The following is a 6,917-nucleotide window of genomic DNA, read 5'->3' on the forward strand; positions in this document are numbered from 1 at the left end:
TGTGAGTGGAACTTCAGGCCTCAGGGAAATGCTGAATTAATCTGTGGCATTAGCATAATTGGTTTAGCACTCAGGCCAAAGAAAGTGAGATTTCCACCTCATACCACAGAGTCAGGGAGGTTCCAAATGTTTAATGGTTTAATATTTAAAAGTGAAAAATATTATAAAAGCAGGTAGGGAAATATATAATCTCAGAATGAAGAAAGGCTTTCCAACACAAGGGGAAAACTGGGAAAAACCTGACAGATACAGCTACCAACCATTTAAAAACTTATTTTTTAAAAGATTTTATTTATTTATTCATGAGAGACACAGAGAGAGAGGCAGAGACCCAGGCAGAGGGAGAAGCAGGCTCCACGCAGGGAGCCCGATGTGGGACTCGATCCCGGGACCCCAGGATCACGCCCCGAGCCAAAGGCAGACGCTCAACCACTGAGCCACCGTGGTGTCCCTTGTTTAAAAATTCCTGTACTTTGCGGGAAAAATGAAGTTGAACAAATCTGAAAGCAAAAGGATGAATAAAATATCACAAAATATTCGCTATGTTTAGGGCATTAATGCCTGATGAGCATTTGCTATATTGAGGACCTGTTAATGCCTTGTTATGTAAATTATTTTTATTGCTCAAAAAAACAAAGTCTAAACAGCTCAACAGAAATGTGTGGACCGGCTAACAAATGCCTCCTTCTTGAAACTGCCAAGTTGTGCAGTTCATTAATTAATATGCATAAACGATGGAAAGAACATACTTCTTTTCTAAGCACCAAATTTAGGAGCTGTTACTATGATAGCAAGTGTCGGGCCTCAAGCGTGAGGAAATGGTTCTGTCGCTCCATGTGTGGGACAATAGAAATAGGAAACCCTTTTTAAGGGCTTGCTTCCGAAGGTTTGGCAAGAACCCCAAATGCGTCCGCGTTCCTTCCTGCAGCAATCCTGCACCGCAGAATCTCAGAGCTGAATGGGAGATTCCTCGCAGAGATGGCCAAAAGACACGAAACGATCCAGACGTCCACCAGGATCGGATGAAACACTTTACGGTGCTTCCATGTAATGGGATATCAGCCCCACTAATGACACTGAAGTAAGAAAATCATAGATTGCTCTGGAAAATAAACAGACTTTCAACCACACGGTTTGGCGTCTAAACAGAACTGAATTATGTATTTTAATATAAATGTAAAAATTTGCCCATACACTTACCCATATCTGAATGCATTCAGTGTATTTTGAGTGGTAATGATTGTGAGTAATTTTCACTTATTCCCTTTTTCCTATATTGCTGTATCTTATCTATAACATTTATAGTATGAAATAAAGCTTTTACCAAAACTCACTGTAGTACAAGCCTTATGTAGGAAAACAGTAGAAATGTGGTCTTTCTCTCCCAAATGGCCCCGGATCTGCCTTCCTTCTGGCCAATTCCTTTTGGCCCTCCAGCCACCCGGCCACATGGTGGGTGGCCTTTTGTGCACTTTTCTGATTTCTGCTGGAAGGCTGTCAAGAAAGATTATTTTCCCCCATTTGAAATGTACTAAATCCAGTATTTTCTGTAGGAAAAAAAAATCTCCGTGGTTGTTTTTTTTATTAGTTTAAATCCTGGCTTGAGAAAAGTCTCATTTTCCAGAATCAACAACGAGAAAATGAAACTGCAGTGGGTACTAATCCTGTCCTCTGAAAACTGTGTTTTTAATCTTCCTTTTACTATTTATTTAAAATAGATCTCAACCTCCTACCACCATCCAGAAGGAAAAATAGAAGAGAAAAGGAGAAGAATCTATTTTTATAACCATTCAGAGCCAAATCCTGAGGAATACCGTAACCTCCCAACGTCTCATTCAACGTACCTTTGAATTATGTTGATATATTGCACACAAGCTTATACAACATAAAATAATAAAAGGCAGGTTGTGATTCTCTACGTTATACGTGAAATCCCTTCAAGATTTTGTTTGTTTCCTTTTTTATTGTTTAAAAATTCACGTTGCCAGACATTAATGGAAAATAGCCTGGTTTTCTTTTTTCCCTTCCAAAAGCAGCATGTCTACGTTTTCTTTTTCATAACAGAAAGGTTGAGCTCAGTTTTCGCTAACAACACACCCCTGCTCTCAAGCCACTTTATGGCCTTTCAAAAACTAAAATATACTTTTCTATTTCTTAAACGATCAAGAGAGAGGGCTTGCAGAGGCTGGATGTTTTGACTAGGGCATTGTAGAAAATTTTAATGCTTGCCATGTTTAAAAATCCATCTGAAATATTGGCCTGGACTCCAGGCAGTCTTCCTCTGGGGCTCACAGATGGGAGCAACGTGGGATCGCCTGGGCACTACTAGTTCCTTGATCTACAAGAAATAATGAAAACTTAAAGTCCTATCAGACGTTTTAAATCGCAGCATAGGGACGCCTGGGGGGCTCAGCGATTGAGCATCTGGATTCAGCTCAGGGTGTGACCCCGGGGTCCTGGGATCGAGTCCCTCTGCCTATGTCTCTGCATCTCTCTGTGTCTCTCATGAATAAATAAATGAAATCTTTTTTTTTTTTTTTTTTAAATCACAGCATATGGGGATCCCTGGGTGGCTCAGCGGTTTAGCACTGCCTTCAGCCCGGGGCATGACCCTGAAGACCCAGGATCGAGTCCCACATCGGGCTCCCTGCATAGAGCCTGCGTCTCCCTCTACCTGTGTCTCTGCGCCCCCCTCTCTCTTTGTGTCTCTCATGAATAAATAAATAAAAATTCTTTTAAAAAATCACAGCATATGAGAGATTTTGAAAATCACAAGTCGTGTTCCACCTTGAGTCATCCCATCGATCCATCAAGATAATCATAATAACAATAAAGGTAACAGTAGCTGTCTTTTTGCACATTTCCATAGAAAGCTCTTCCCAAGTATCTCCTCATTTATTTTATTTTATTTTTTTGTATCTCCTCATTTAAACACTGCAGTGTTTCTGTGGCTCATGGCCTTATGGGGGGCTGTGCAATGGGCGAAATAAATGGCTTAGTCTCTTAGGTGGGACCCGTTCGTTCCATGGGTAGAATAAACCCCAGACTTGCAGAGGCGTAAACCCAATAAGTATAGGTCTCTACTTGCAAGGGTGACAATGGTTCTCAAGAGCTATGGAGGCCATAAGAGGAAAGACTTCAGAGGACAGCAGCAGGACAGAGACCCCGCAGGTCACCCTATGCCGGGTGTTCTCCATCCCCGGCTGTTAAAGAACACAGGTTCTCCCCATCTTGCAACTGCTCCATCCTCTAGAGTCTTAGCATCTCTACATCCATCATTTTAGCTTCTCCAGCTTGACCAGGAAAGGAGACGTATGACATATCATTGGTGAGAATTCGTCACATGACCCTATATAGCGGCAAGGGAGCCTGGGACGTGAAGTCTGTGCCTGGGAAACTATGCCTCACCAACATTCTGCAATATGGCAGCGGATGGTTGAGGCTTCAGGGATAACTAGTCACCTTTGTGTCAGGAAAATCACATTTTTATCGACATTCTAGCGGAGGAAGGGACTCCGAGACTACGCAGCTGCGAGCCAACGCAGATCCAGGCCACAGCGTGTGCTAAGGCTGCTTTTTAGAAATGTCTTCTATGTACTAAATTGGGAGTGGCGCACCAAATAAAACATCACCAAGATTTTTAAGATTCATTTTGGGCGGGGGATGGGGGTGGGGTTGAGAATGTTTACCAAGTGCTGTTTTCCTTACTACGTATGGCTTGAAATTATCCAGCTCCACGCTTGGAATCCTGTCTGTTCCCTTCTCCATCTCTCACGACATAGTCTCCCAAGACAAAAAGACTCTTAAAATAAGAAATAATTGTGAGGATTACATTAAGATGTGTGAAAGGGGCTGGATGCCACTCAGGATTGTGGCATCCTCCTTTATGGGTGGGAGGCTTTTCATAGATAGATAAGGGTCATGTGCTCAAGTGACGTAGATCAGCAGGGCAAATGGGTCCTCAAAGGTGCCAGGTATGGATATATTTTTTTTTTTTTAGTTTTTATTTATTTATGATAGTCACACACGCACACACAGAGAGAGAGGCAGAGACAGAAGCAGGCTCCATGCACCGGAAGCCTGACGTGGGATTCGATCCCGGGTCTCCAGGATCGCGCCCTGGGCCAAAGGCAGGCGCCAAACCGCTGCGCCACCCAGGGATCCCAGGTATGGATATTTTTATAGTGCGTTGACCACATGCAGCAAGGCCATGGTGCATGGTATGAGATTTATCTAGACATTTTTTTTTATATCTAGACATTTTAGATAGTATATTAGGCAGAAAATTTAAAAATTGATTTAATAATCTGCTCAAGTATGACTCTTTGAATCTTGAATCCCAACATATTAATATATCTTATATTGATTTGTAAATATTGTATACTTTTTTTTTTTTTTAATATTGTATACTTTTATATATTATATACTTCATGCATCTACCCTCCTCTATCTCCTCTGTTCTTCTGTTTGCATCCCCTCACTGCTTTGCTTTCACATCTCGGGTCTCTGACAGTCCAAACTGGGACGGCACTTCCCTTTTACACAATCGAAAGGTGTCATGGAGTTTATAAAACAAAACAAAACAAAAATGCATATTTTCTTTGAGATGATTTACGCTACCCTAATACGTGGTAGGCACAGCTGCAGGATTTTTTTTTTTTTTGAAATAGGACTTTTGACCATTGTTCCACTGTCTATAAACATATGGGATGTTATCTCAGTGGTTTTCCTAACAATCCCATAAAGTGAGTGGTATCCTTGTCCTCTGATAGACAAAGAAACAGAAGGTCACGTAGATCACATCTAGGTTCCCACAGCTGTTAAGGGCAGAACATAAATTCATGCCCAAGTCCCATTGATTCAAAGTCGTGTTTGTCCGACTCTATTCTAATAAACCTCATGGTTGAGCAGAGCCCAGCCCAGGACACAGATTGCTTCTGGTTCTGGTTCTTCTACATGGGTCTGGGTGGGTAAATTGCAGCCTAAGTCTCATGGCGTAGGAGCAGATTGCCATCACTAAGAACTCTTCCTCAGAATTCATGTCTTCCAAGAGCATTTGAGAAGCCTAGATGGAATATAGTGTGCGAACATGCTTCGCACACCACAGCTAGTTTAAAAGCTCCAGAAATAAAAGCGCTAAGTATGAAGCACATGCAATGGGTAATTCTCTGTTCTATGCATAGTACTTTCTTTTTTTTTTTTTTTTAAAGATTTTATTTACTTATTCATGATAGAGAGAGAGAGAGAGAGGCAGAGACACAGGCAGAGGGAGAAGCAGGCTCCATGCAGGGAGCCCGACGTGGAACTCGATCCCGGGATACCCAGGATCAGGCTCTGGGCTGAAGGCGGTGCTAAACCTCTGAGCCCCCCGGGCTGCCCAGTACTTTCTATGTTAACAATGACCCAATAAGCGGGTGTGCAGTGAGCTTCCTTTATCGCTCAAGGCTGGAAACAGAAGCACAGGAGCTTAAATGACCCATACTGAGGTTCTAAAGTCCATACGGCGAGGCACCCTGCAACCTGGTGTAAATGAGCACGTTAGATGGCCCCATAGAGCATTAAATCATAAAGAAACGCACAATGGGTCACGGTATAGATTTGCCAGATGGCCAGATGTCTTTCTCTACTAACCCCATCGCAGCCTTGACACGGATTGTAATCACGGGGGCTTCTCCCTCAAAAATTCTGGTTTAATTCTTGAAGATATGGGTTGGCGTATTGGGTTGAATGATGGCCCCAAAAGAGAGATGTCCACATCCTGAGCCCTGAAACCTGTGAATGGACTTTATGAGGCAAATACATTTTGAAGATATAATTAGGTTTTATCTGAGCTCATCCTGGATTACACAAGTGGACCCTAAATCCAATGACAAGTGTCTTTAGAAGAGAGAAGAGGGCACACAGACACAGAGGAGGAGCCCCATGAGGATGGAGGTGGAGATGGGAGGGACCCGGCCACCAGCCCGGGGATGCCTGGGGCCCCAGACGCTGGAAGAGACGGGAAGGACCCTCCATTGGAGCCTTGGGAGGGAGAGAGCCTGCACCACTAGATCTCAGTCCCGTGTCCAGCCTGGATCTAAAACATCTGGTCCCCAGAACTGGGAGAGCGTAAACTTCAACTCTTTTAAGCACCTCCCACCCCTAATTAGTGGTAATGTGTTACGGGGCCCCAGAAGTGAACACAACAGGACATGAGGAATTTTTAATCTCCCCAGGTGATCGCAACACGAAGCCAAGGAGGAGAACCGCTGGCCTCTTAGGACGTAATGAGGTTCACTCTGTGGGGAAGGCTGAAGGGCCAGACATGCAGGATGGAGGTAAAATGACCTTTGGGTTTTCCCTCCCAGAAATATCAGGTCGTCCTGGAGCCCAGAAACTCACCACACTGCCCGCCTGCAGCTCGGTCTTACGTGATAAAAGGTGCATTGACAATATCTGGAGCCAACTTTTGATTGTCACACCCGGAGTGGGGTGAGCTGCCAGCGTCTGTTGAGTGGACACCAGGGATGCTGCTCAACACCCTGCAGGGCACAGGACGCCCCACCCGAGAGTCATCAGCCCCAGGTTGTGAATCCCTCTGGCTGACGGTTTGTCTGTGGAGCACGAACTCTTGAGGCAGGAGGTGTTTCCTATACATCTGGTTACTCCCGGGGCCCATCCCTGTGTCTGGCACGTAGTAAAAGGCTGTGCCGATATTCGTGAGCAACTGCGTGGATTAATGAGCGAGACGCCCTCTGTGCATCCCACGGGGTCATGAAAAGCCGAGCACTGTGCTTCAGTGACTGCCATTCATTAAAGGTTGACTCCCGTCCACGCTGCCCGTCACGTCCTTCCCACATACTTACCTTGACTTTTGTTTCTCCTCTTCGGGGAAGCATAACAATGACAGTGTCGCACGTTGGAGGCAGGCTAGTACG

The sequence above is a fragment of the Vulpes lagopus genome, chromosome X (genome assembly GCF_018345385.1).
Source record: "Vulpes lagopus strain Blue_001 chromosome X, ASM1834538v1, whole genome shotgun sequence".
NCBI classification, from domain to species: domain Eukaryota; kingdom Metazoa; phylum Chordata; class Mammalia; order Carnivora; family Canidae; genus Vulpes; species Vulpes lagopus.